Source organism: Ochotona princeps, chromosome 6, assembly GCF_030435755.1.
Source record: "Ochotona princeps isolate mOchPri1 chromosome 6, mOchPri1.hap1, whole genome shotgun sequence".
In the NCBI taxonomy this organism is placed as follows: Eukaryota; Metazoa; Chordata; class Mammalia; order Lagomorpha; family Ochotonidae; genus Ochotona; species Ochotona princeps.
In genome coordinates, this window is record NC_080837.1 from 71,674,166 (window position 1) to 71,699,644 (window position 25,479).

A 25,479-nucleotide genomic window follows, 5' to 3' on the forward strand; every position below is an offset into this window, starting at 1 on the left:
TTTTCTTACTGCAATGTAGTTGTTGCAGACATCTTGAAGGCATAAGTTATTTAGTAAAATTTGAACATTATCATAATTTTAATAATTTGTCATTAGAACTTGTTATTTCTCATATATTAGAAATGAAGTATGTTGGATAGTTTTTAATATAGTTTGAAAATATTTTAAGATGGGTATTTATTTAATCTTTATGTGTAAATATAGTATTATATATTGCTGGTGTAATTTTTTTTGCTTGAAACACTTTCAGAGGGGTAGGTGTTTGGCTTAGTGGTTAAGATGCTGCGTGCATCCAGTATTGGAGTGCCTGGATTCAAGGCAGCCAATGATACCTTAAGTAGCTGGTTCCTGCCACTCAGTGTGTGTGGGTTTGGTTGGCAGGTCTTGGCTCTAACCAGACCCATCCCAGCTATTTGGGGAGTAAACCAGCAGAAAGAACTCTTTCTCAAGTAAATAAAAATATGAAACATTTTTGTTTTTTCAACAAAGGGGTCTATAATACAGTGCGGAAGGGATTAAATTACACGGGCTTCCACAATGGCCTAGGTTGCATCCGTAATTCTACTTTGCATATAGTTTTTGTAAGAATTAAGCTTTAGGCGTTTGTTCCTCTTATGGGATGTAGGAAAAGTCCTCTTATGTGAGTGTATTGCTGCTGGTTTTCCAAGCAGGAGGACTAACTAGCTTGCCAACAACAAAAGTTACCTACACAGCACATGTACTGTACAGAGTATTTCTGACATGGAAGATGAGTTGAAAGACCGCATTATCTTGAAATTTTAGGGTATTTACTGCCAGTTTTTTTTTTTTGCTTGTTTTGCATCTAGAAAGAAATAATAACATTTTTTGTTTGTTAAATCTTTATTTTTAATTTTTGAATTTTATGGTACAATTTCGTAGGGACTAAGATTCCCCGCCCCCACCAAACTCCCATCCCCCCGACAATTTCCCCTACGTTGCTACAATGGTATAGTCCTCATAAGGAGTCATGATTCTATCAGTCTGAGTAACATGTTATTAACAGCAGTTAAGAACTAGGAATACACACAAGACTCTGGGTTTTTTTTTTTTTTAAGGTTTATTTATTTTTATTGCAAAGACAGATCCACAGAGAGGTGGAGAGACAAGTGGCCGCCATTTCCGGAGCTGCGCCAATCCAAAGCCAGGAGCCAAAAGTGTCCTCCCACATGGGTGTCTCCCACATGGGTGCAGGGTTCCGAGGCTTTGGGCTTTCCCAGGCCACGGACTCTGGTTTGATTGAAACATGAAGACAGGGCTATGCAGTGGTGCTTGATTGCATTTGTAATGCTTGATTCCATTTGTAATGCATTTTGTCTTTAGATTGGGTAGGGCGGGATTGCATTCCCGCGGTTACAATGAGTTTCCAGATCCTTATCAGTCGGTATTAGGAGTGACTGTTTTCAATAGTGGTAATGAGGCCGCTGTTCCCAGGAGGGGTTTAGTCATTGGTGGAATTGTCAGACCCTGAAATAGTTTGGGAAAACTCTGGATGGAAAAAGTAAGCTGTTTCAACAACAAAGCAAAGCACTTGGGCTGCTGTTTGGGGAAGGGCGACGTGAGGGTGGGTGTAGGCAGCAAAAACCATCTGAGCTTTTTGAAGTCTGAGCTACATAGAGACTGGCAGAGATAATATTTATGTTGAATTTTGCTGTGGAAACATGAAGTTTTGACTAAGATTAAGCTGGCAGCAGCCACTAATCTGGAAATATGTCTCTGTATAAATTAGTGAAAAATTAATTTGACTTTAACAAAAATATTCAGGTAGTAACTTGGCTTTTGTCTTTGTTTTTGTTTTTTGTTTTTGCCAGTTTAGAGGGAAATTTAAGTAGCAGTTCCTATCAGTAGAAAACTTTTATGGGCTTGGAGTGGGAATCTGCAAGCCACACAAACCAGGCCTTACTAAATAAAAATTAGATCGTTTTTGGCATCATAAGAGAGAATGGAGATGAGTTGGAGGCCAGGCCCTCAGGTGTGTCTATCCTATCTCCATTTTAAGTGCAAAAAAATCTTTCCATAGGTTAGAGTTTCTTCATGGCTCCCTGTTGAATTTTAACAAGCTGTAAAACTTGTTTCACTTTCCTTAAATCTAGAAACAACTCTATACTAAATCCAAACAAACTAAACTGTTGTTAGAGGAGTAAGTGAAACCATGTGGCACTGCTGTGCTGGACCACATCTGTCTGCAGATGGGCTCCGTCCTCCTGGCTAAGCACATTCCTTCTCTAGTGTCCTGTGGTGCCCATCGCTGTCCTTGTCCATTCCAGAGGTGAGCGGGAGACGGGCCTGGGTGTGCTGTCTGAAGCTGTTTTCTGAAGTCTCCCCAAGAGCGTTTCTAGCCAGATAAGCATCAGCCTGATAGGCATGTGGAGATAGAAAATAAAAACCAGTGCTGAGCATAAACAGTGCATCACAATGTAAATACACATCTTGAAAAGTTTTGGTATTGGGAATAGTGAAGAGAAGAAAAATCAAGTAACCACCATTTTAGGGTATTTTTATAATTTGAATTTGTCATGGCAAAAGTGGAAACGGCCTGATTCTAGGATTGCCCAGGGAAAAGCAGTGTGAACTAGGCGGGGAGTCAGCAGGTACAGGCCTCGGTGAAAGCGCAGTGTTCACTCCTGGAGGGTCTGCAGCCGCCTCTCCTGTCCCCAGGCAGCCAGGTCGTGTGGCATGTGACCTCAGAGCGTGGGAGGAGAATGCTGGACATGCCCACAGTTGGGGCTGTCAGGTGATTATGTGCTTGCGGTGCAGTCATTTTTTATTGTAGAAAAATTGGAGAATGCAGCAAATGAAAGATTCTTGGGTACATTTTTAATCTGAACTGAAATACTTTGAACTTTTTATTGCTGTTGTTTTTATTTTGTATTTTTAATTTTATTACTTTTATAGTAAAGTGGTTGCGTCAGTAACACTGTTTAAGTCTTGTTTTGAGAAGCTGCAGTTTAGCTCCCACCACTCTCCTGCATATCAGTATGTCCATTTCTTTCTTTTTTTTTTTAATGATTTGTTTATTTATTGGAAAGTCAGATATGCAAAGAGAAGGAGAGACAGAGAGGAAGATCTTCCATCCATTAATTCACTCCCCGAGTGGCAGTGGCCACAGCTGAGCTGATCCAAAGCCAGAAACCAGGAGGTTCTTCTGGGTCTGCCACGCGGGTGCAGGGTCCCAAGGCTTTGGACCAGCCATGCTCAACTGCTTTCCCAGGCCACAAGAAGGTAGCTAGATGGGAAATGGAGCAGCGAGGACACAAACCGGCACCCATATGAGATCCCAGCATGTGCAAGATGAGGACTTCAGCTACCAGGCTACTGTGCCAGGCCCAGTAAGTCCATTTCTTGCAGCTTATTGCTATTGCTTTCACCAGACAATTGCTAATAGCTTTCTAACACTCTAATTTCTCAGCTTCAGATATTACCTTTTAATTCCCGTTCTGTCAGATGTGTTCAGCTCTTTTTCTCACTCAGGAGCATTATAGCTGCTTGGATTGAAGGCTGAAAGTGCTGTTCACAGTTAGGCTTTATAGTGATTTGCAGCCACTTTTACTTTACTGCATTTACTTACCTGTAACCTTGGGCCTTCCCTGAATATTTGTCCTTATTGTTTACTTTGCTCTTAGTTTGCCATTAATTTTGTTTACATTGCAGTTTGTCCAGATCTCTTCAGGAAGCTCAGGCACTGGGGTCTTGCATTAGCTTCCTGTTTCTGAAGAAGGGCTCCCGCTGTGGACTGCTGCTGTCCACTTTTTTGCATAGAACTGGAGACCTGGGGCTTCCTCGGGATCCTGTTGGGATTGGTAACTCTGCCTCTTCATGGTTGGGTTCCTCCCTTTATAGACTATTTCTTTTTTCATGGTTTAGTCTTTTGTGATGGAACAAAATCTCCAAGTAACTTGCCTAAGAAAGGATGTGTGTTTGAGACTTTTTTAAAGGTTTATTTTATTTTATTTTTAATGATTTATTTATTTTTATTGCAAAGTCAGATACACAGAGAGGAGGAGAGACAGAGAGGAAGATCTTCCATCCGATGATTCACTCCCCAAGTGACCGCAATGGCTGGAGCTGCACCAATCCAAAGCCGGGAGCCAGGAACTTTCTCTAGGTCTTCCATGCGGGTGCAGGGTCCCAAGGCTTTGGGCCGTCCTTGACTGCTTTCCTAGGCCACAAGCAGGCAGCTGGGACATAAACCAGTGTCCATATAGGATGCACTTGTCAGGGGAGGATTAGCCAATTAAGTCATCATGCTGCAATTTTAACTACTTTTTGAGGTTTCATTTATCTGTTTGAAAGGCAGAATGACAAAGAACAAGTGGGCTGGAGGGAGGGGGAGTGACAGAGGGAGGGAGCTCTGTTCCATCTGCTTAGTTGACCACTCAGGTACTGCAGTAGCCCAGGCTGAGGTAAGCTAAACATGGGAGACTGAGGAAGAAGCTCTGGGCTCTTGGCTTCGGATCAGGCCAGCTTGGCCAAGTGCAGCCATTTGGGAAGTGAACCAGTGAAAGTACCTCTCTGTTTGTTTTGCTCCTGGGATTCTGTGGGATTGGTTGGTTAGGCTTTCTTTAATTGCATGCTAGGCTGCCTTTCTGCTTATTGATGGTACCTTTAAGTCCAGCATAGAAGGTAATAGGATACCAAGGTGGCAGCTTAACTAGAAAAACTGCTTGTGATCCCCTAGTAGGGGGTGTAGCTGCACCAGGTGTAAGGAGTTATTCCAATAGCCTTCCCTGGACCCGGCGCCATTCCTTCTTCCTCACAGCTCATGAAGTTCGCGCCGGCCTAGCTATCCACCAATTGGATGTAACCTGGCTTTCCACCTGAATCCCACCTCCCAATCTTCCAGCCCCCTCCCCAACTCCGCCCACTTGCCAGTCATCCCTAGGCATTCACCTGCAGGCGCCAATCCCCTGGGGGCCTGCCCTCAATCCCTCCCAATCCCCACCCCCTATACCTGGCCGACAAAAAGGCTCCCCCAGGTGCGGCTCTCTCTTTTTTCCCGGCTCTTATCCCTCCCCCTCTTACCCCGTTCTTACCCCTCTCTTCTCTCTCTCTCTCTTCTCTCTTGCTTTTCTTTGCTCTCCCGTTCCCCTCTATCCATTCCTGCTCCGTTGGAATAAAACCTCCAAAAGATACCTCGTTGCGTCTGGTGTGTTTCAGCTCACGGTAAAGAACCAGGTTGTGGGAATTAGCTGCGCGTAATAATATCGTAATATCGTATGAACTAGAACTCTACCATCTTTTTAAAATAACTAACATTTGGAGGTAATAGGATACCAAGGTGGCAGCTTAACTAGAAAAACTGCTTGTGATCCCCTAGTAGGGGGTGTAGCTGCACCAGGTACTTAGACTCCCGGACTTGTTGACTGAGGAATGCATTTAGTTGCATTAAAATATTGAAGACAGTGACATGTGGCTTCTGTGGGTTGTCTTTGACACTGTGTCCAGGGGAACCTTCTTGTTTAGAGTTGTGAAGGTGGTAATGAAGTATTTCTAAACATTCCAGGTACAAAAATAGTAAAATGGGCTTGTTGGCCACTGCTTACTGTCCTCCTTTCAGCTTCTCTCTCCTCACTGTCATGTTCAGTTTATGTGATAAGATGTAGGTTGGGTTCTGTATGAGCTAGTGGCTGTGTTTTGCCACTGATTTACTTTGTAGTTTCTGGTTATTGTCCCGGGAAGACGGGCAGAATGGGTGGGAGGATTAGCCACTTTTTTTTCCATATGATTATGCTCAGGACCAACAGTCAACATGGTGTCTCTGCACCTTATTCCTCTGAAAAATACATCAAGTACAAGCTAATAATTTACCTTTAACAGACCTCCTTAAGAGAAAAAAAAAGGAATAAATTGATGTGAAGTTTACCTGTGCTTTCTAGACTTCCTCAGAATTCAGCTGCACCTGCCTTGGTCTTGCTCACAGCCTGTGCTTGAAGTAGGGAGTATTTGTTTATTTGAAAGTGAGAGCAACAGCGAGAGAACCTTGCACCCTCTGTTCATTCCTCAAATGGCTGCAATGGCTAGGCCTGAGCCAGCCTGGAGCCAGGAACTGCATCCAGGTGAGGTCGCCCATGTGACCTATGTTCGGCTGTGTTCCCGGGTGCAGGAGTGAAGAGCTGAGTCAGAAGCAGAGGGGACAGGAGCTGGCCGCCTGCACAGGAATCAGCATCATAGGTAGCTGCCCCTTCAGGTAGGAAGGAAATCTTAAAATGAGGAGCAGTGTTGTCACACTATGACAAGAATTATGGTAGATTTTGTGAACAGCTTGCTAAGGCAGCTGAACCTTGTCAAGGTGCTGGTGAATTCTCAGGCCTGGGTGGAGTTCAGCCACCAGGAGTAGTGATGTAACCAGGAGCTAGTACCTCTCCCATCACTTTTTTTTCAATGCCCTAAGCTAAGTGACAGGGTGATTTTCTTTTTTCAGACTTTCCAGCTGGTTCTTTCCTCCCTCCCTTCCTTCCTCCCTCCCTTCCTCCCTTCCTTCCTTCCTTCTTCCCTCCCTCTCTCCCTCCCTCACTCCCTTGATTTTTATTTTATTTTTATTGGAAAATCAGATACACAGAGAGGAGGAGACACAGAGAAGAATATCTTCTGTCCGATGATGATATCACCAAGCGGCTGCAATGGCCAGAGCTGCGCCAATACAAAGCCGGGAGTCCGGAGACTCCTCCAGGTCTCCCACCAGGTGCAGGGTCCCAAGACTCTGGGCCATCCTCGACTCCTTCCCAGGCCATAAGCAGGAGGCTGGATGGGAAGTGGGGCCGCCAGGATGGCTCCTTCTTTCTTACAGTTGTTGTTTTAAAATTTTTTCATAAGTTTCAAAGTTTTAATGTTTAGTCATAGTCTTTATTAAAACTTATGTAGAAACGGGTGTACTGTGGAGTTACAGATGGCTGTGGTAAAATGGGAACATGTCAGCTGTGAAAAAAGCATGCTTAAAAATACCGTCATGAGTCATGACATTATTTTTCCTTCAGATTAACTTTTAATGTTAGAATTGTTCCTGTTAGTCTCTCTTTAAGATTTATTTTACTTTTATTTGAAAGGCAGATTTACAGAGAGAAGGAAAAACAGAGAGAAAAGGTCTTCTGTCAGTCCCTAAATGGCCGCAATGGCTCGGGCTTATGCAGGCTGAAGCCAGGAGTCAGGAGCTTCTCCAGGTCTCCCCTGTGGGTGCAGTGGCTCAAGTCTTTGGGCCATCCTCCGCTGCCTTCCCAGACCATAAACAGAGACCTGGATGGTAAATGGAGCAGCTGGGACACGAACCAGTGCCCTTGTGAAGTGTCAGTGCTTGCAGGGGGAAGATTAGCCTGTTGAGCTACCATGCTAGCTCCTTCTGTCTTCTAATAAAACCAAAGAAAAAAGAAAATAGCCAAGGGTTCATTTGGAATTTCATACAGATTTTTAAAAAAGATTTATTTATTTATTTATTTATGTATACTGGAAAGTTATATATACAGAGAGGAGGAGAGGCAGAGACGAAGATCTTCCATCCGATGATTCACTCCCCAAGTGGCCACAATGGCCAGAGCTGAGCTCGATCTGAAGCCAGGAGACCGGAGCCTCTTCCTGAACCCCAGATGGGTGCAGGGTCCCAAGGCTTTGGGCCATCCTGACTGCTTTCTCAGGCCACAGGCGGGAGCTGGGTGGGAAGCTGGGCCACTGGGATTAGAACTGGTACCCATATGGGATTCCGGTGTGTGCAAAGTGAGGACTTTAGCTGCTAGGATACCACACCAGGCCCTTATGCAGATTTTTAGGACTCTGACTTTCTGAAGTCAAAGAATCTGAATAAGGTGGTTACTTGTAGGTGGGCCAATAAGAGTTTTCAGCTTTCTGTCTAGTGGGTTGTCAAACACTGCTTGGCGATTGGGTCCTTGCCACTGTCATGGGAGAGCTGGATTGTGATCCTGGCTGCCTGGTTTTACTCTTTCACCCTTTACTATTGTAGTCATTAAGGAGCTGATCCTGTGTACAACCATACCTTGTTTTCTCAAATGAAGAAAAAAAATACGGGCCCAGCACAGTAGCGTGGTGGCTAAAGTCCTCACCTTGCACAGCTGGGATCCCATATGGACGCCAATTCATGTCCCCAGAGTTCCCGCTTCCCATCCAGCTCCCAGCTCAAGAGAACATCTTTAAGTATTTGTAGGGCAGGTTTGGAAGAGCCATATTCTTGTACCTTTTCTTTATTGTGGAAGAATTTTATTTCTTTTCAAAGACAAAGGAGAGCTTTGCTGGTTATACTATTCTGGGTTGACAATTTTTTGCTTTTAGAATCTGGAATGTATCACTCCATTTTCTTCTGGCCTGTAGAGTTTCCTGTGAGAGATCAGCTCCAATGTGACAAGAAGTATCTTCCAATTCTGAGATTCTTTCTTCTGCCTCTTCATTCTATTATTGAGACTTTCCACTGAATTTTAATTTGTTCTATCTCTTCATTTCCAATAATTTGGCTTGATTTTGTTTTGGTGTTGCTATTGCCTGTGTTACTTATTCCTTGTAAGCCTGCTTTACGTGCTTCTTGTTGTTAATAAGCTTTCTAATTATTTTGAATTCTGTATCCCCCATTTTCTCGATGTCTTCCTCAGTGAACTCTGAAGTTGGCAAAGGGTTTTGCTCCTTTGCAGGGGAATCTTCAGTAATATTCATTGTACTTTTGTCTCTCTTGTTCTTGGTCATTGTACTTCTGGTTAGCAGATTCTTTTTTTTTTTTAATTTATTTATTATTTTTAATTCATTAATTACATTGTATTATGTGACACAGTTTCATAGGTACTTGGATTCTTCCCACCTGGTTAGCAGATTCTTCTCCTTAGGGCAGGTTTCTAAGCTGTCATCCACAGGTCTGTAATTCGATTTTACTTATTGTGGTTTGTGCACGATTCTCTGTTTGCAGTCACTTGTGCCACTCCCTCCAGGGAGTTCTAGTCTGGGTTCTTATGTTAGACTTCCACCATGGTCTCTAGTACCAGCGCCTGGCTCAGCACTCTCCACATCCTATGATTCTGTGCTGTTGTTGGCACTGTTGTCTGTACAACTTTTCTCTCACTTCTGGTTCACTCAGTTCCCATGATTAGGGAGACACTAGGAGTCCTATATAGGTAAGTTGGTGGTATTGCTGATCTTGCCAGAACCTGCTGGCCGTTAGCTCTGAGGCCTACACAGACCTATTTTGACCCGTACAGTGCCATAGTCGGTATTAGTTTCCTTGTCGGACCAGTGCAGTGCACTGAACTCAGAGAGTTTGCTCCCAGCTCAGTGCATGTGCAGCTCACTGTTGTCCCTGCAGTCTCAAAAACCTTTGCCATATAGTATAAAATGGTGCTTGATGTTGCACTCATGGAGTTCTTGATCTGCTGACCATTAGGTCTGTGGGCTACTTGGACCTATTTTGGGTAGAACCTGTAGAATGCCACATTGTTTCAATTCTTTGAGCCAGAAATTCATTTGCTCCCAGCTTATTGCATGTGCAGTTCTGTCCCATAGCTTTTGCCTACCTACACAAGATGGTGTCCAGTTCGGTTCTGCTGGGAGTTTGGGCTGTGAAATCCACCCTGTTCTGGCACTGCCAGTTTGGGATCTGCTGCTCTGTCTCTAGCCTGGTCAAATCAAACCAACCAGCAGGATGGTCAGTTCTTTGTCTGGGTTTACCTCCCAAGTTCCTGGTAAACTCCCCTTCTGACTTGGTTGCTGGTGGAGTCTGGCTGCTGGTGGAGTTCAGATTGCCACTGGGACATCTGATCATTGCAACACCGCCCTGTTGTTTCCGCTGACTTCCCGTGCCCATCAGTCACCAGGCGCCCCTATGCCGTCCTTCTGTCCTTTTTTATTTCCTGAAATGTGCCGTCTCTGCTTCAACCTGGCTTGTTTCTCCATCTGTTTAAACCTTTCCTCATCCTATTTCACCATCTTGATTCTCGACATAGAGGCTTTCTAATTTGCTCATGTATTTGTGACCAGATTGAAAGCTTCTGATGTGTTCTGGAAGATCATGATGCTGAGTTTGCACGGGTGTAAGGCTGTGTACAGTAGAACGCAATCTGACATGTCTATTTTTCTTTGGACTTCTTAGTCCTTTCATGTTTTCCTGTAAACTAAGCAATATAAAATCTTGTTATTCAGAGTCAAGAAACATACTCTTTACATGTTTATAAATCTGAGCCACAATCGTTTTCTTCCTCCCACCTCATTCCTGATTTAAAAAAAGAAAAAACAAAGCCACAGCATGCATCCATTCTCCCTCAAATAGCAAATTATCTCTGTTCATGGGGTGCTCATTACCATGGAAACCAGGCACCAGCTGACTTGTGAAGTGGGATAGATACTGGTCCGTGGCTTTCAGAAGGATCTAAAATAATCCAGATACCTTTTTTTGTTGACAGTGTGAGCTGCTTGAGGTGTGTTTAAACATTCTTAGTATACATAGGCACAGATGACATAGTTTTAGAAGCAAAATCCCTTGAGCTGAAGTCCTGTCACATTACCAAGGCTGAAGCAATCAACATAGGCTTCATTTCTGCCTGAGGGTAGTGAAGTAGCTTGCTGTATTCCTCCATCCCTCCTCACTCCACATTGAAGACACCTAGAAGACAAAATCTGGAGGAGTGGAGAATTAAATACAACAGAAGTTGGAGTGGGAATTTGGCAAGCACTTGGGTGACCCACATCCTGTATTAGCATGTCTGAGTTCAGATCTCAGCTCCACTTCCAATTCCAGCTTCCTGCAGGGGGTGACTCAAGTGGTTGGATCCCTGCCACCACCCCACAGGAAGGCTCACCTAGAGTTCCTGGCTCCTGGGTTCTTGGCTTGGGCCTAGCCACCCAGCTGTTGCCAGAAGCATTTAGGGAGTGAACCAGTGAATGGAAGGTCTCTGTCTATCTTCCAAGTATATAGAAATGAAAAGCAAGACCAAAACAAAGCATGATTTTTACAGTCATTATTAAGCTTTGGCAGGTTAAGCCGCTACTTGTACACTGGAATCCCACATCAGAGTGCTGCTTTGAATCCCCGCTGCTCTACCTCTGGTAAAGCTCTGTAACAGTGTCCCTGGGAAGGCAATAGAAGATGGCCCAGCTGCTTGTGCCCCTGCCACCCACATGGAATGCCTTGTCTCGTTCTGATGTTGTATTTGGGGCGTGAATGGCAGATGAAGCGATTGCTCAGGCTACTCTTGGTCTCTCCCTCTTGATCTGCTTTCAAACTTTCTAAAACACAGAATAAATTTTAATACTTGTTGCCAGAATGAATGAAATAGATTCCTTCAGTGTGGATACCAAATTTTGAGAGGATTCAGAAGATTAGGGAGAATTGCACGATGGAGGAGATGAGAAGCCTTTTGGAGGAACATCAGTGAATCAAGGGACCAAATCCAAATTCAGAATATGAACACTTAAGAATTTCATCTAGCAGAGAAAGTCTGGAAGAGTAGAGTTTAATAATTATAATTATGCAACTCTATTCAGTTGTATAGGCTGAGAGAAATCTACTAAGCTGATTGGATGGCCTAAAAGGAGTTTTAAGAGGTTTTATGTTACTTGACACTTTTCAGTCACTTCCCCTTTTGTTTTTAAAGAATTCTTTCTGTTTGAAAGGCAGATTTTTACAGAGAGAGAAGGAAAGAGAGGTCTACCATCCACTCATTCACTCTCCAAACGGCTGGTAGCAGCCAGAGCTTAGCTTACCCAAAGCCTGGAGCTGGGAGCAGCGTCTCAGCCTGTCACAGGGACGTGAGCTGTCCTGCTGCTTTCCCAGGCCACATGCAGGGAGCTGGATAGGAAGTAAAACAGCTGGGATACACACCAGCGCCCACATGGGAAGTAGGTACTTTCAGGTGGAGGTTTAGCCGATATACCACCACACCAGCCACCAAAACATCCTTTCTAAGGATTTAAAATTCTACCCAATAGAATCTGTGAGAATCACTGATCTGTCTTTGTTTCTGGTATTTGTGGGAATTGGGTAGAAATCTGGTGGTGGAATAGGATTAAAACATCCACAGATCTTTTTTTGGGACCCGTGTAGTTGCTCAACAGGCTAATCCTCCACCTTTTCATTCAGATTTAGTGTTAGTATTATCAACTGTTATGAACTTGGGAAATACAATTGCTAAAAGAGAATGCCTTAAAAAAATAATTATTGGTGGGCCCGGTGGCGTGGCCTAGCAGCTAAAGTCCTCACCCTGAATGTGCCCCGGGATCCCATATGGGCGCTGGTTCTCATCCCGGCAGCTCCACTTCCCATCCAGCTCCCTGCTTGTGGCCTGGGAAAAGCAGTCGAGGACGGCCCAATGCATTGGGACCCTGCACCCGCGTGGGAGACCTGGAAGAGGTTCCAGGTTCCCAGGATCGGATCGGCGCGCACCGACCCGTTGCGGCTCACTTGGGGAGTGAAAACATCGGATGGAAGATCTTCCTCTCTGTCTCTCCTCCTCTCTGTATATCTGACTTTGTAATAAACCGAATAAATCTTTAAAAAAAAAAATATTGGTTTTTAACATGATTCCAGAGTGTTCTTTTTCTGTATTGTTTTTGTGTCCCTTTAAGTATTTTGGGGTCTATAAATATTCTAGAACTTACTTCAATGCTTAGTTTTTCCAGTTCCAGAAAACAAAACAAACAAACAAATAAAAAAACTGCCTTACTTTTTGTGATGTTTTGTTTCCTTGTTATCCTGATAACTTAATACCCCATTTCTGGATTTTTCCTGTGGTTTTTCCCGTCAGCAGGCCCCCAAGACCACTGAGGGTGTGAGGTGACGGTCTTAGTCCACAAGATCAGGCACATCTGTTGAACGACCTGCACAGACTAGGAAAGGAGAAAGCAGAAGGGCGTCGCTGACAGTCCTTCTACCCAGCAATGACATTGCAACTGGCTAGAAGGCATGTCTATCTCTGGACCCTCCAACCAAGTCACAAGTCTTGTTAGATACGTACATCTAGAAGCTGTGCCTCCCGTCACATTCACCACATGTGGCTGGCAAATAGGCTGTGGGTCTTGTTTGACTTCTTAGAGTTGCTTATCAAGAAAGTCCCAGCACAGCACATCCAAGGACAGAAAAGAGAGACTGGGGTGTAGCCCACCACTCTCACTGTATGCCCGGCGAATAGGTCTCAGTTAGCTGAAATCATTGTCAGGGGGTTCCCCTGGAGGCACAGTGTGCCATGTGCCTATGGTCTTCCACATAGGCTAAGCAGGCTGGTACCATGGCTCAATTGGCTAATCTTCCCCTTGTAAGTGCCAGTATCCTATATGGGAGTGTGTTCACGTTCCAACTGGTCTACTTCCTGTCCAGCTGCTTGCTGTGGCCTGAGAAGGCAACGGAAGATGGCCTTAAGCCTTGGGACCCTGCACCCACGAGGAAGACCTGGAAGAGGCCCCTGCCTCCTGACTTCAGATCGAGTCAGCTCCTGCCATTGTGGCCATTTGGGGAGTGAACCAGCAGATGGGAGATGATTACTCTCTCTCTGTCTCTCTTTTTTCCTCCCCCCTTCTGTCTGTAAATCTGTCCTTCCAATAATAAATATGTCTTTTAAATTTTTTTCCTTGTTTTCATTTTATTTGAAAGGCAGAGTGTATCCTCTGATTGACTCTTCAAATGCCTTTAATAGCTAGCACTTGGCTAGACTGAGTCCAAGGTCTCCCAAGGCCACCAGGCACATCAGCAGGAGGCAGGATTGGGAGCAGAGGAGCCCCTCTGTGCTCTGCACAGCATCCCACTCATTGTTTTTACAGGTTTTACTTATAGGGACTGGTTGGCTCTAGCCTAACTTTATGAAATCGTAAGTCTCTAACCATCAGTTGTGTTTGGCCACTCTTACATTGCTTCCTGCTGTCCCCAACGTGCTTGACCTTCTGCATTGTGTGTACTTTATTAATCCATCTCCCAGCTATGATGTAAACTTGTAAAGGTTGGATATTTGTTCCCCAGTCTCTGAAAGCATGCTTGGTGCTTAGTAACTAGTCATTGAGGAGTGAAAGATTGGTTGAGTTCCCCTCAACTCATCTGTTACTTTACCTTCCAGTCTGTGGATTTGAACAGGAGAGGTGATTTGCTTGAACTTGAACTGAGAAACTGAAAATTATTCTGTGCTTCTGTGAAATGGAAGGAAATTCACTTGGTTTAAGGAGTGTGCCTTTGATACCTTATCTCATTCTGCTCAGAGATGGTTTTAGTTTGAGCAGGTTACCAGCAGTGTGGATCTGGTCAGGGCAGGGCCTAGAGGTCTCTGCCATCTTGGGGGCTTGTATTAAACCTCTGGGGAGTGACCGTGTCAGTAGCTTTCTCTAAGCTGTTCTTTTCCTCTGCTAGCCTGAAGAATTTTTTTTTTTCAGGATTTATTTATTTGAAAAGTAGAGTTGGAGGGGGCAGGGGAGATTCATCCATTGGTTCACTGCCCAAATGGCCCTACAGGCCAGGCCAAAGCTAGGAGTCAGTGGTTTCTTCCAGGTCTCCCAGGTGGTACCCCAACCTGTGGGCCATCCTGTGCTGCTTCCCAGGCACAGTTAAGGAACTGAATTGGAAGTGGAATAGCTGGGACAGGAACGGTGCCCATAAAGAATGCTGGCATGGCGAGCAACAGCTTAATGCACTTTTATCACAGTGCTGAGCCCTAAGTAATTTCTGATCTAGGGTGGTATTTTGTAAACTTGAGCAGTATATGAGCTCTGTGTATCCAAAAGAGGAAGCATACTCTGTATGATCTTTCACCTTTTATCTAAAGAAGAAACTTACTGAAGTTCTTCAACATGGATAAAATTTGCTTATTTTGTGTGTGTTATAATGCAGTTAAATATGTATCAGTTTATAAAGAGCAAATAAGGACATATTATAATTCATTATTATTTGATATTTGAAGTTTAAAAAACTAAATTGATGAGCGCAGAGTGCTGATACCTGCTCTGCAGATTCTTCTGTGCTTGTCTTTTGTTTTGATTTGATTTTTACAGATGTAGCTTTTGTTTGAGAAAGTTATAGGCTAGAGGGAGAGGTAGAGATCTTCCATGTGCTTGTTCACTCCTCAGTTGGCTGCATGAGGTAGCAGTGAGCCAAATTAAAAGCAGGAACCAGGAGCTTCTCTTGGGTCTCTCACAGGGGCGCAGGCGCCCAAACACTTGGGTCATTTCCCATGCCTTTAGCAGGGAGCTGGTTTGGAAGTGAGGAAGCCAGGACATGGTTTGGCACCCATGTGGGAGTCTGGTATTGCAGGTGGTGACTTTGCCAGCCAGGTCACCACACTGGCCCTGCTCACTGGCTTGTCTCTCTCTTTTTTAGGATTCTGTGATAACGCACAAGCGTTATTTTTCTGTATTGAGACTGCTGCTGCAACCTTTCTTCACACCTTGTATCTCATTTTGCTTCCATTAATCATGGCTTCCTAGCACATTGGGATGTTAAATTTATAGCTGTTTTCCTAGTAAGTTCAGGAAGTAAAGAACATCCTATGTGACTATTCTTGCGTGTTTAATGTTTTCTCACCCATCAGTTTCACTCGCAACAGGAATAATGATAGTAAATGCTACTTTTCTTGAAAGTGCTCTTTTGTGAGACCCAGAAGGATCTGAGGGTAGGAGAATCTGCTGGAATATGAGCCTGCCGAACAATGAAGATTAGCTTCTAGTATGCCTCTGGGTCATGTTACTTGTTGATCACCGTACAAGTCATCTTGGACTAAACGCTTTTTCTCAGATTGCCTTTTACTTTGCTCTCTAAAATTAGGAGGGAAATGTTGCTTAATACATGATGGATGATATATCAGCTCCTAATGGGATATAGTGCTGAATGTTTTCATACAGCGGGGGATCAAATGATTAAAACTCAAAATGTATATTTTACAAATCTTCCTCTAATGTTTTTTTTTAAAGATTTTATTATTATTGGAAAGCTGGATATACAGAGAGGAGGAGAGACAGAGAGGAAGATCTTCCATCCGATGGTTCACTCCCCAGGTGAGCCGCAACGGGCCGGTACACGCCAATCCGATGCTGGGACCAGGAACCTCTTCTGGGTCTCCCACGCGGGTGCAGGGTCCCAAAGCTTTGGGCCGTCCTCAGCTGCTTTCCCAGGCCACAAGCAGGGAGCTGGATGGGAAGTGGAGCTGCCGGGATTAGAACCGGCGCCCATATGGGATCCTGGGGCTTTCAAGGCGAGGACTTTAGCTGCTAGGCCACGCCGCCGGGCCCCTCTAATGTTTTATACATGTTGCTCTCAATGGCATCTGTGGGTGCTGTGAGGTTGAGCAAGATGCACTCTGTGAGCTTATGTCTCCTTTTCAGCGCAGTGGGCAGGTCATGAGGTTCCAAGGTGATGAGTCACTGTTTGAGCGTGGGAGGACCAGGCTGACTGGGGACTGGGACAGCAGCCTGAGAATGCAAGAAGGACACGGAGGCGTGTGGATAGCTGCGTTAGGGATGCTAAAACATATTTTACATCTCAGATGCAGCTGGGCTTGGGGAAGATGCATTTGCTTTCTCTGTGGTTAGCTTCAAGGCCTTCTTGCCTAGGGATCCTGTATAAAAGACTGAGGAAAAATTTGGACCGCAAGTCATAAATGAAAGCAGTTTGTGAATTGTGATTACGATTATTTACTTGTACTAATAGTTCTTTGCCATAAAATTGGCAGTTGGAAACAGAAGAATAGGTTTATTAACAGATTGTTTTTTAGGTGCTTATTATTTGAAAGGCACAGAGAAACAGACTTCTCCCCTACACTGGTTCACTCCCCTAACGCCCGTAACAGCCAGGAACCTCTGCCCAGGTAGGTGGCAGGTGCCCAAGAACTTGAACCATCTGTTAACTGAGTGCTAAAATATAATCTTGGGTATCCAGTTCTCCTTTGTGGTTTAGTTTTGGTTTGTTAATAATTGAAGTACCTAAGGGTTCTGGGTGTGAACTGTTCATACTTTATAATTAACTTAGATGGAATCCAGGAAGCTAAGATTTTCTATTGAAGTAACTAAGAAAGTATGTGTCTTTAAAAATACATATAAATAACTAAAATATGATAATGGGAAAAAGCTTGATTATCTTTTTATAACATAAACCTTAAACATGGAAATGTTTTTAAGCTTCTTACTGTCTTCCTGCTTTCTAGTTTGGGTGTGTAGGAGTCTGCTTATCAAAAATTTTATTAGTGCTGATGCTGGCTGGCTTTTTTTTTTTTTTTAATCTGTGTAAACATGACCCTAGACAGCTGTGTTTAATAAAGTAAAGATCCATGGGGAGACTTTGCAGTGTCTGTATGTGTTAGTATCTAAAGGATGTCACTTAGGCTTTGAAGATGAAGTTGCCTAACTGAATGCTGTATGCTTGTATGTCTAGAGTTTTCTGTTCCAGAGGTTATTGACAACAAAGTTGTTTTTACTCTGGTTAAACTGACAGTATTCAGTCAGATAACTTTATTGTGGAAGTATTTGTTTACACATGGCTGGTGAGTAGGATTTTCTTTAAAATCTGATGTTGCATAACTAGAGTGCTGGGGGTGGGAAGCTGCTATGCAAGTCAGACTACTTTGTGCATTGCAGAAAAGTTAGCTAGATGAAGAGTGGCCATGGCCTGGGGTGTGTGCTCTGGGCCTTCATCTCCTCCACTTCCTGCACCTCTCATCTCAGAGAAGCAAGGGTCACGGCAGTCGGCTTCCCAGACTGTCCTGCTGTTGATTAGCCAGACTCCCCTAATGTTCCACTTAGGAGACTCCTGCTGCTTGATAGTGTGCAGTCTTTAGGTGTGACACTGGTTGGTGCACGCTGGCATCACAAGGCCCTGGGCTGAGTGCTGTAGGAAGGACACAGCAATGGTCTGCTTCAGAGACAGGGTGCCTGGTGGTGAGTGGCCGTGGAAGGCATAGTGCTGGAGTTGAGAGGAAGCAGGAGCCTTTACTTACATAGAGGTGTGGTGCTGGGGCCTGGATGCGCCTGTGCGGGGAGGGCCCCAGCCGAGTTAGTGCTTCGGTAGTTCAGTGGGAAAGGGGATGTAAAGCTGTTAACAGGTAACGGAGACAGGTGAAGAGTGAAGGGCAAAATGAAAGAACTAGGGCGGGAGTTGGCAGAAGCGTGGAGATTCCCCCCTAAATACACACACACGTGTTCTGTTAAAATTGTTTAGGGGTGCACTTTTGCCTTTTTAGGGGGCATAAAATGCCAGCCTTTCCTCAGACTCTGATAAGGATCCACATGGAGAGAAGATGGGCAGTGGCTGTGTTAAGTGACCGATGGCTGGTGACTGGGGAGGAGGATGGTGGAGCAGGCTTTTCCACAGCAGGGGAGGGAGGGTGGCATTTGGGGATAGGGTTTGTGAAGTGGCTTGGCTCTTTACACTGAATCTCCTAGTCTGTGAGTTCCGTTGATCTGTGGTATCTGTTGGGTGACATGTGAAGGGTAGGTGTTTGATGAACATGTGGGAGGCTCAGTTGCTGCTGCAGAGAAGTTGGTTTTTGGTGTTTACTTCTGTCAGTGTTCTGTTGCCGGTCCACCAGAGATCTGTCTGGGGCTTTCCTTTGGATCTGTGTAGGTCAGTTACCTTCTGCTTCCATGAGCCAAGAGAAATGCTTTTATTCAAATGGACAGGAGTAGTGGGCCTTCCTTAGAGCTGTAATACGCTGCTTGACAAAATGGGGAAAATTCTGTCGGGGGGTGGGAGTTTGGAGGGGAGGAATCCCAGTCTATACAAAATTGTACCACATAATTCAAAAATTCAAAGTATATATATATATAAAGATGCTGCTTGTTTCTGCTGGGGCTGCCCACGGCCCACCTGAGTCCCTGATTTGAGCCACAGCTGTGTTCCTGATTACAGCTTCCTGCTGTTGTTCATCTTGGGAAATAGCAGGCAATGGCTCGAGAGCTTGAGCACCTACCCAGAAGTAGAACTGAGTTGTAGGTCCTCGGCTTTCACCACCCCCGAATCCCCACCCCCACCTGCTGTTGCAGGCATTGGGGGAGTGAACCAGCTGATGGGAGATATCACTGTCTCTGCCTTTCAGAAAATAATTCAAAACATAATGACCTTGAAAAGACCTTGGTCTGTGACATACTTCAGTTTAAGAGCAGTTGGAAGGGCCAGCCATGTGATGCAGCTGCTGATATCCCATATGGGTTCCAGCTTGTGTATCAGCTGCTCCCTGCTAATGGCCTGAGAAAAACAGTGGAAGATGACTCAGTGCTTGGGCCCCTGCCACCCATGTGGAAGACTTGGGTGGAACTCTTGGCTTCAGCCAGGCTGGGTCATGGTGATTTGTAGGCCACCTGGAAAATGAACCAGCAGATGAAACCTCTCTGATTGGCCCTCTCTCTGTAACTCTGATTCATAAGTAGAGAGCCATTGATGTTAGAGAGTTTATTTATTTGAAAGGCAAAGCAACAGTGAGTGAGTGAGTGAGTGAGTGTGTGTGTGTGTGTGTGTGTGTGTTTCTGTCTGCTGATTCAGGCTGCAGAGGACTGCAGCAGTCTGACTAGATCAGGCCAAAGCCAGGAGCTCCACCTGGGTCTCCCATGTGGCAGGGCCTCGTGTCGTTGCACATTAGCAGGAAGCTGGACCTGAAGCAGAAGCAGGACTTGATCCCAGGTGCTCATGAATTTGAGTTGTGAGCATCCGTGTTTAAAAATGATCCAAAGCTGATTATTCCAAGTTTTAGAATATTTTTAGAATATTTCAGAATATTCATTGCTCCTTCATGGACCAGTTGCCAAATGTGAAATGGGAATAGCTGTTGTGTCCTGAGATGAAATTGGCACATACATGCACATGCATAGGGAAACTCTTTAGAGCAGCATAAAACTGGGTAAGTACTCAGTGAATATTGATGGTTACCTCATTAGTCCGACTTTAGGATGACTTATTTTTTCTCTCTGGGTGAATGTGGGAGGTGTCTGTCTTGTTACAAAAGCATTGAGGTACAGCTGTTGAGGAGGTGGTTTGAGTTGCATGCCTTTTTGGAACCTAATCCTGGCTCCTCCCCTTCTGAGGTGGACCCTGGAAATAGCAGGTGCTGGCTCAAGTGCATTTTTCTTTTAACAAAAGGCTTTATGAAATCTCTCTAAATAACAAAGTTTCCCATGTGTTTAAATGTTTCCTTTGTATGTGATTATCTTGAAGTTATGAAGGTTGACCTTTATACAGGCAGATTCAATAAACTTACTAAACTGCTTTGTTTAGGTTATAGAGTAAGGGATTGAAAATCGTATATTTAATTAAATGATTTGATAGGGCTGGACCACCATTGTCATTCAATTCTTTTTTATTGTTTGACTTCCTCTGTGTTTGTCTCCTGTTCTTTTTCTTTTTAGTTATTTTATTATTTATTTCCTGTTCCATTTTCAGTAATGCAAGTAGAATTTGGCAAGAGCTTATGCCAGTGTCTGGAGTCTGAAGCAGGAAGGGGAGATGCAGCTGATGGCATGGGGCTTGGGGGATGGGGCTTGGCTCCTGTGGAGCTGCCCCATCTCAGGACTCGCTCCTGGTCCCACAGCGCCCAACCTGGGCTGTGTGGTGCACAGCTGCACAGCTCCACACCATGTGTGCACAGTGAACAGTTAGAGCTCCTTCATCCAGTGTTGTGGGTTTGTTTTTTTAATTATTTTGATTGAGTTACATATGTGGAGAGATGTTCCATTTGCTGTCTCGCCCCTCCATGTCCACAGCTGCTGGGTTTGAAGCTTCTTTGAGGCCCCCAACCTGGGTAGCAGGGACCCATGCATTTGGATCACTGCTGCTGCTCTTCCTAGGCCATTTCACAGGGAGCTGGATTACAGGCAGAGCAGCTGAGACCCAGATGACACCCATTTGGGATGCCATCATTGCTGGCGGTGGCTTAAATGGCTACACTCCATTCCTGCCCCCCGCCCCCCGTCAGGGGTTTTGAAAATGCTTCCATTTGCTAATTTATCCTTAGAAATCAAGAATGGACTTTCATGTGATAGGTTAAGCTAACACTTGTGAGACTAGTATTTTTTATCCGAGTTCTGCTTTGAGTCCTGACGACTCAGCTTCCTAAGCGGCTCCCTGCTAATAGATCTGGGAGGCAGCAGCTGATGGCTCAGTACCCCTGTCTCTCCTACCCCTGGGGGAGACCTGGAGGGAGTCCCTGGCTCCTGGCTTTGTCAGGCCTGGTTGTTGTGGACTTTGGAGAGTGTACAAGTGGGTGGAGAGTGTTTCTCCCTTCTCCTGTGTCCCCTTTCTGTATCACTCTGCCTTTCAAACAGTAAACAAATGTTTTTAAAAATAATTATGGAGGGCCTGGCGGCGTGGCCTAGTGGCTAAAGTCCTAGCCCCGAACACGCCGGGATCCCATGTGGGCGCCGGTTCTAATCCCGGCAGCTCCACTTCCCATCCAGCTTCCCGCTTGCAGCCTGGGAAAGCAGTTGAGGACGGCCCAAAGCCTTGGGACCCTGCACCCGTGTGGGAGACCTGGAGGAAGTTTCTGGCTCCTGGGTTCAGATGGGTGCAGCACCGGCCGTTGCAGTCACTTGAGGAGTGAATCATTGGATGAAACATCTTCCTCTCTGTCTCTTCTCTCTGTACATCTGACTTTCCAATAAAAAAAATAAATCTTTTAAAAAAATCATGGAAAAAATTAGCTATGTTCAGAAATAACTCCCCCTCACTGCAGGGGCAGAAGAAGGGTGTAACCCCTGGGTTGCTCTCCTCCTGTGCCATTTGTATAAATAAACCTGAGTCAGGGAAGAAGAAAATAGCTCCCCTTACCAGCTGCAGCAGTTTATCAGTTCGTGAGCACTGTTCTCTGGCTGCTATTCCCTACTGTTTCTTTTCTCCCATGTTCTTTTGGAGGAAATCCCAGATACCATATTATTCGATCTAAAAATATTTTAACATGCCTCTCTGTGATATAAGGACTTGGAAATGTGTGCATGCATACTCATACCTGTATACTGTCTCATGAATGTATTCCCTTTCTTTTGACTGTTTCACTTAGGGAACATACATGTTATGTGTATATTATATTTGATTGATTTGACTTCTTAAAGATCCCTCTTGGGCCGGTGCTGTGTGTATTGGGTAATCTGTCCCTGTAGCACTATCCTCTCACATGGCAGTGGTTCATCCCAATTGCTCCACTTCCACTCCAGCTCCCTGCACTCTTACGGGAGATTTGGAAGCTCCTGGCATGAGCCTGACTCTGCTATTTGGGAAGTAAACCAGCGAATGGAACATACTTCTGTCTGTCTCCCTTTGTCTCTTTATAATGTTGCCATTCAAATGAATAAAAATATTTTTTGAAAAAAGTTTCTCTTCTAGATTTTGCTGTTTTGTCTGTTTCCTGTAAATTGATTGTGTGCATAAGCATAGAAGGCAAATTAAAGTGATAGATCAACTGATAAATTTTAAGCCTCTTGGAAGCCAGTATTGTAACATAGCACAAGGAGCTTCTGCCTGTGATGCTGGCAACCCATACAGTTGCCACTTCCTGCCAGCTCCCTGCTAGTGTCCCTGGGAAAGCTGCAGAAATGACCCTAGTGCTTGAGCCCAGGGGAGGACGCCTCTTGGAAGACACCAAAGCCTTTGGCTTTGGCTTTGGCTTGGGCCGGTCCTGGCCTTTATGGTCGTTTGCAGAGTAAAGCAATGGGTGAAAGTCTGTATGTCCCCCCCTCTCTTTAACATTGATTATCAAATAAATAAAACTTTAAAACAAAATTTACATTTCTCATTGGTTTGTCAGAGGAGTCTTCAGGTCATTTTTTTAGATAACTGTAGAAAAGAATGGTGTGATTAGTCTCATGAATGATTAACTTTGTATCACTTCATCTTGCCACTAACATATGCTTGGGTCCATCAGAAAGTTAGCTCACATGATGGGGAGGTACGTTGTACAGTAGGGATAGTCAGTTAGAGTCATACCCTTGTAGATGAAGGATGTCTCATCTAGAATACATCATTGTTGAGGTTCAGTGAAGATTTAAAGAGTGTTCTGACTGAAGCTGGAAGCAGGCGTGGTAGGCCAGTCAACACTGTCCTCGGATCTCTCTGTCATAGTGATATGTCTCCGTGTCTCCGGGTGGAGAGAGCTACACACCTCCCCAGGCAGTGGAGAGGCATGCCATGTATTTTTATATACTTTTCTTTTTGCCTAGTGCTCTGCACATTTCCAGAGTTGCTTTTTGAGGAGAGTCAGATTATGGTTTCATGTGAGGCAAGCAGAGTACATGCTAGGATTTATAATTTCACAAGATAATATTATCTTGGTTGGCTGTGAGTTTGGTTTGTAGCTGGAAACCTGCTGATTTCTGCCATTTTAATGCTGAATCGCAGTAGGCTTTCTGAGATAATATTTCTTATTTTCTAAAAAAGATTATTTAAAAGAGTTTATTTGAAAGGTAGAGTTACACAAAGAAGGAGAGAGATATCGTCCATCCACTGATTCACTTCCCATGTGACTGCAACTGTTGCTGTTAAGCTGACCTGAAACCGGGAGCCAGGAGCTTCTTCGTGGAGCCCCACGTTGATGCAAGCACCCACGAACTAGAGCCATCCTGCACAACTTTCCCAGGCTATAATCAGAAGACTGGATCAGAAATGGCGCAGCTGGGACTTGACTAGTGTTGATGGGATGCTGGGGCCAGCCTCTAGTTGTGTATCTCTTGAAAGAATGGTCCTTTGTTTCTTCTCTCATCATCGTCATGAGTTTGGGCTGTAGAGTTAAGATTATTTTGATGATGTTGGGTTGGTGATGGTAGCTAATTGTTGGATTGGGAAGTGGCTAGATGTAAGCAATCTTTGCTCTGTGTCCTTTATTTTTCATGCTAATGTGAAGTGTCGTATTCCATTTTTCTACAGAGTTGGTATTTACTTATTTTTTTATTTGGCAGTGTCACCAAGAGATAGACATGCGACAGATCTCCTCTTCACTGTCCACTTCCCAGAGCCAGGGCAGGAGCCATCTGGGCCTCACACAAGGATGACAGAGACCTACTGACTGGGGCCATCGTCCTCTGCCACCCAGGGACAGTAGCAGGAGGCTGGATTGGAAGCTGAAGAACTGGAAGGCACTTAACCCTTTGTGCCAGGATGCCCATACCCCAGACTTAGTTTTTAACTTAGATAATAAATAACCTTAGATAACAAATGACCTAATTTAGGTCACTGTTCTTCAACTTGAGTTCGTGGGCTCTGATGAGGTTGGCACAGCTCATCAGTCCACGTCTCTTGAAAGAATAAGGCCAAACAGTACAGATGTGTGCCTAGTCCTCAGAAGGGCCGTTGCCTTTTCTTTTTATTCTTCTTTTTAGATTTTAAAAAGATTTATTTTTATTTGAAAGGCCTATTTGCAGAAAGAAGGAGAGACAGAGAGAGATCTTCCATCTGCTGGTTCACTCCCCAAATGGCCTCCTCCCCTGGAGCTAAGCTTATCCAAAGCCAGGAGCCAGGAGCTCCCACGAAGGTGCACGGGGCCCAAGGACTTGAGTCATCCTCTGCTGCCTTCCCAGGCCATAAGCCGATTGCTGGATTGGAAGGGGAGCACCTGGGCTAGAATCAGTGCTGGTATAGGATGTTGGCACTAGCAGGCAGAGGATTAGCGTATTGAGCCACTGTTTCAGTCCCATGAGGGACTGTTTTCTTGCATCCTAATTTTATAGGACTTGGTGAATGCAAAAAAGAAAAAGTAAAATAACTGCTGTACCTCTGTGAACTGGAATTACAGTTAACAGGAATAAGCATGTTGCAGATAAGTTAAAACATTGTAGTGTGGGGCCCGGTGCGGTAGCCTAGCGGCTCAAGTCCTCATCTTGCACATGCTAGCATCCCATATGGGTGCTGATTCTAATCCTGGCAGATCCCGCTTCCCATTCAGTTCCCTGCTTATGGCCTGGGAAAGCAGTCGAGGATGGGCCAAAACTTTGGGACTCTGTACCCACATGGGAGACCTGGAAGAGGCTCCTGGCTCCTGGCTTTGGATTGGCGCAGCTCTGGACATTGCAGCCGCTTGGAGAGTGAACCATTGGATGGAAGATCTTCTCTATCTCTCCTCATTTCTGTATATCTGACTTTGCAATAAAAAAATACAATAAACTGATGTGGTGTAATATAGAAACATCAAGCTCTTAAATTATTGGAAGATTCTCTTGAGCCAACTTGAGTAAGAGTTCATGTCAAAATGGCACTTATCCTGGTCTTCATTTGTGTGATCTGGCAGAGGCAGACTTCTAATGTGTGTTCTTGTGGTTACCTCATTTAGATGGGCAGAAGCATATTCCTTCCAATTCTTACTGTAAAACCCTTTTCTACAGAACACTGGAGGGTGGGCCCCCAGGCAGGCTGGCTGTTGTCCTCTAAGGGCAGATTTGGAGACGAGTAACCTGAGGGGGCTGTGTACACGAGGGGGGGGGGGGGAAGGGCTGGCTGGAAGCCAAGGAACAGCCAAATCTACTGAGGTCTTGACTTTGACCTTTTGCCGTGGCCCGCCAACACACCTGTGAGGGAGCAGCAAGTGAGTGCTACTGGGAGGCGTCCAA

At 44.8% G+C, this 25,479-nt stretch overlaps 1 protein-coding gene across 5 annotated transcripts in view; it reads left to right on the forward strand.

The window, feature by feature from the left end:
- The window catches only part of FBXO34 (F-box protein 34), an 81,701-nt gene that overhangs the window by 41,097 nt on the left and 15,125 nt on the right, over positions 1 to 25,479 (forward strand). Inside the window, exon 1 of one of the 5 annotated variants that reach the window (XM_058666481.1) lies at positions 17,426 to 17,444. The exons of 3 other annotated variants lie outside the window; for them this stretch is intronic. The gene's annotated coding sequence lies outside the window, so the exon portion shown is untranslated. Of the gene's footprint in view, positions 1 to 17,425; positions 17,445 to 25,424; positions 25,455 to 25,479 lie in introns of those variants that run through there. One more of the 5 variants, XM_058666480.1, reaches the window with a different exon arrangement.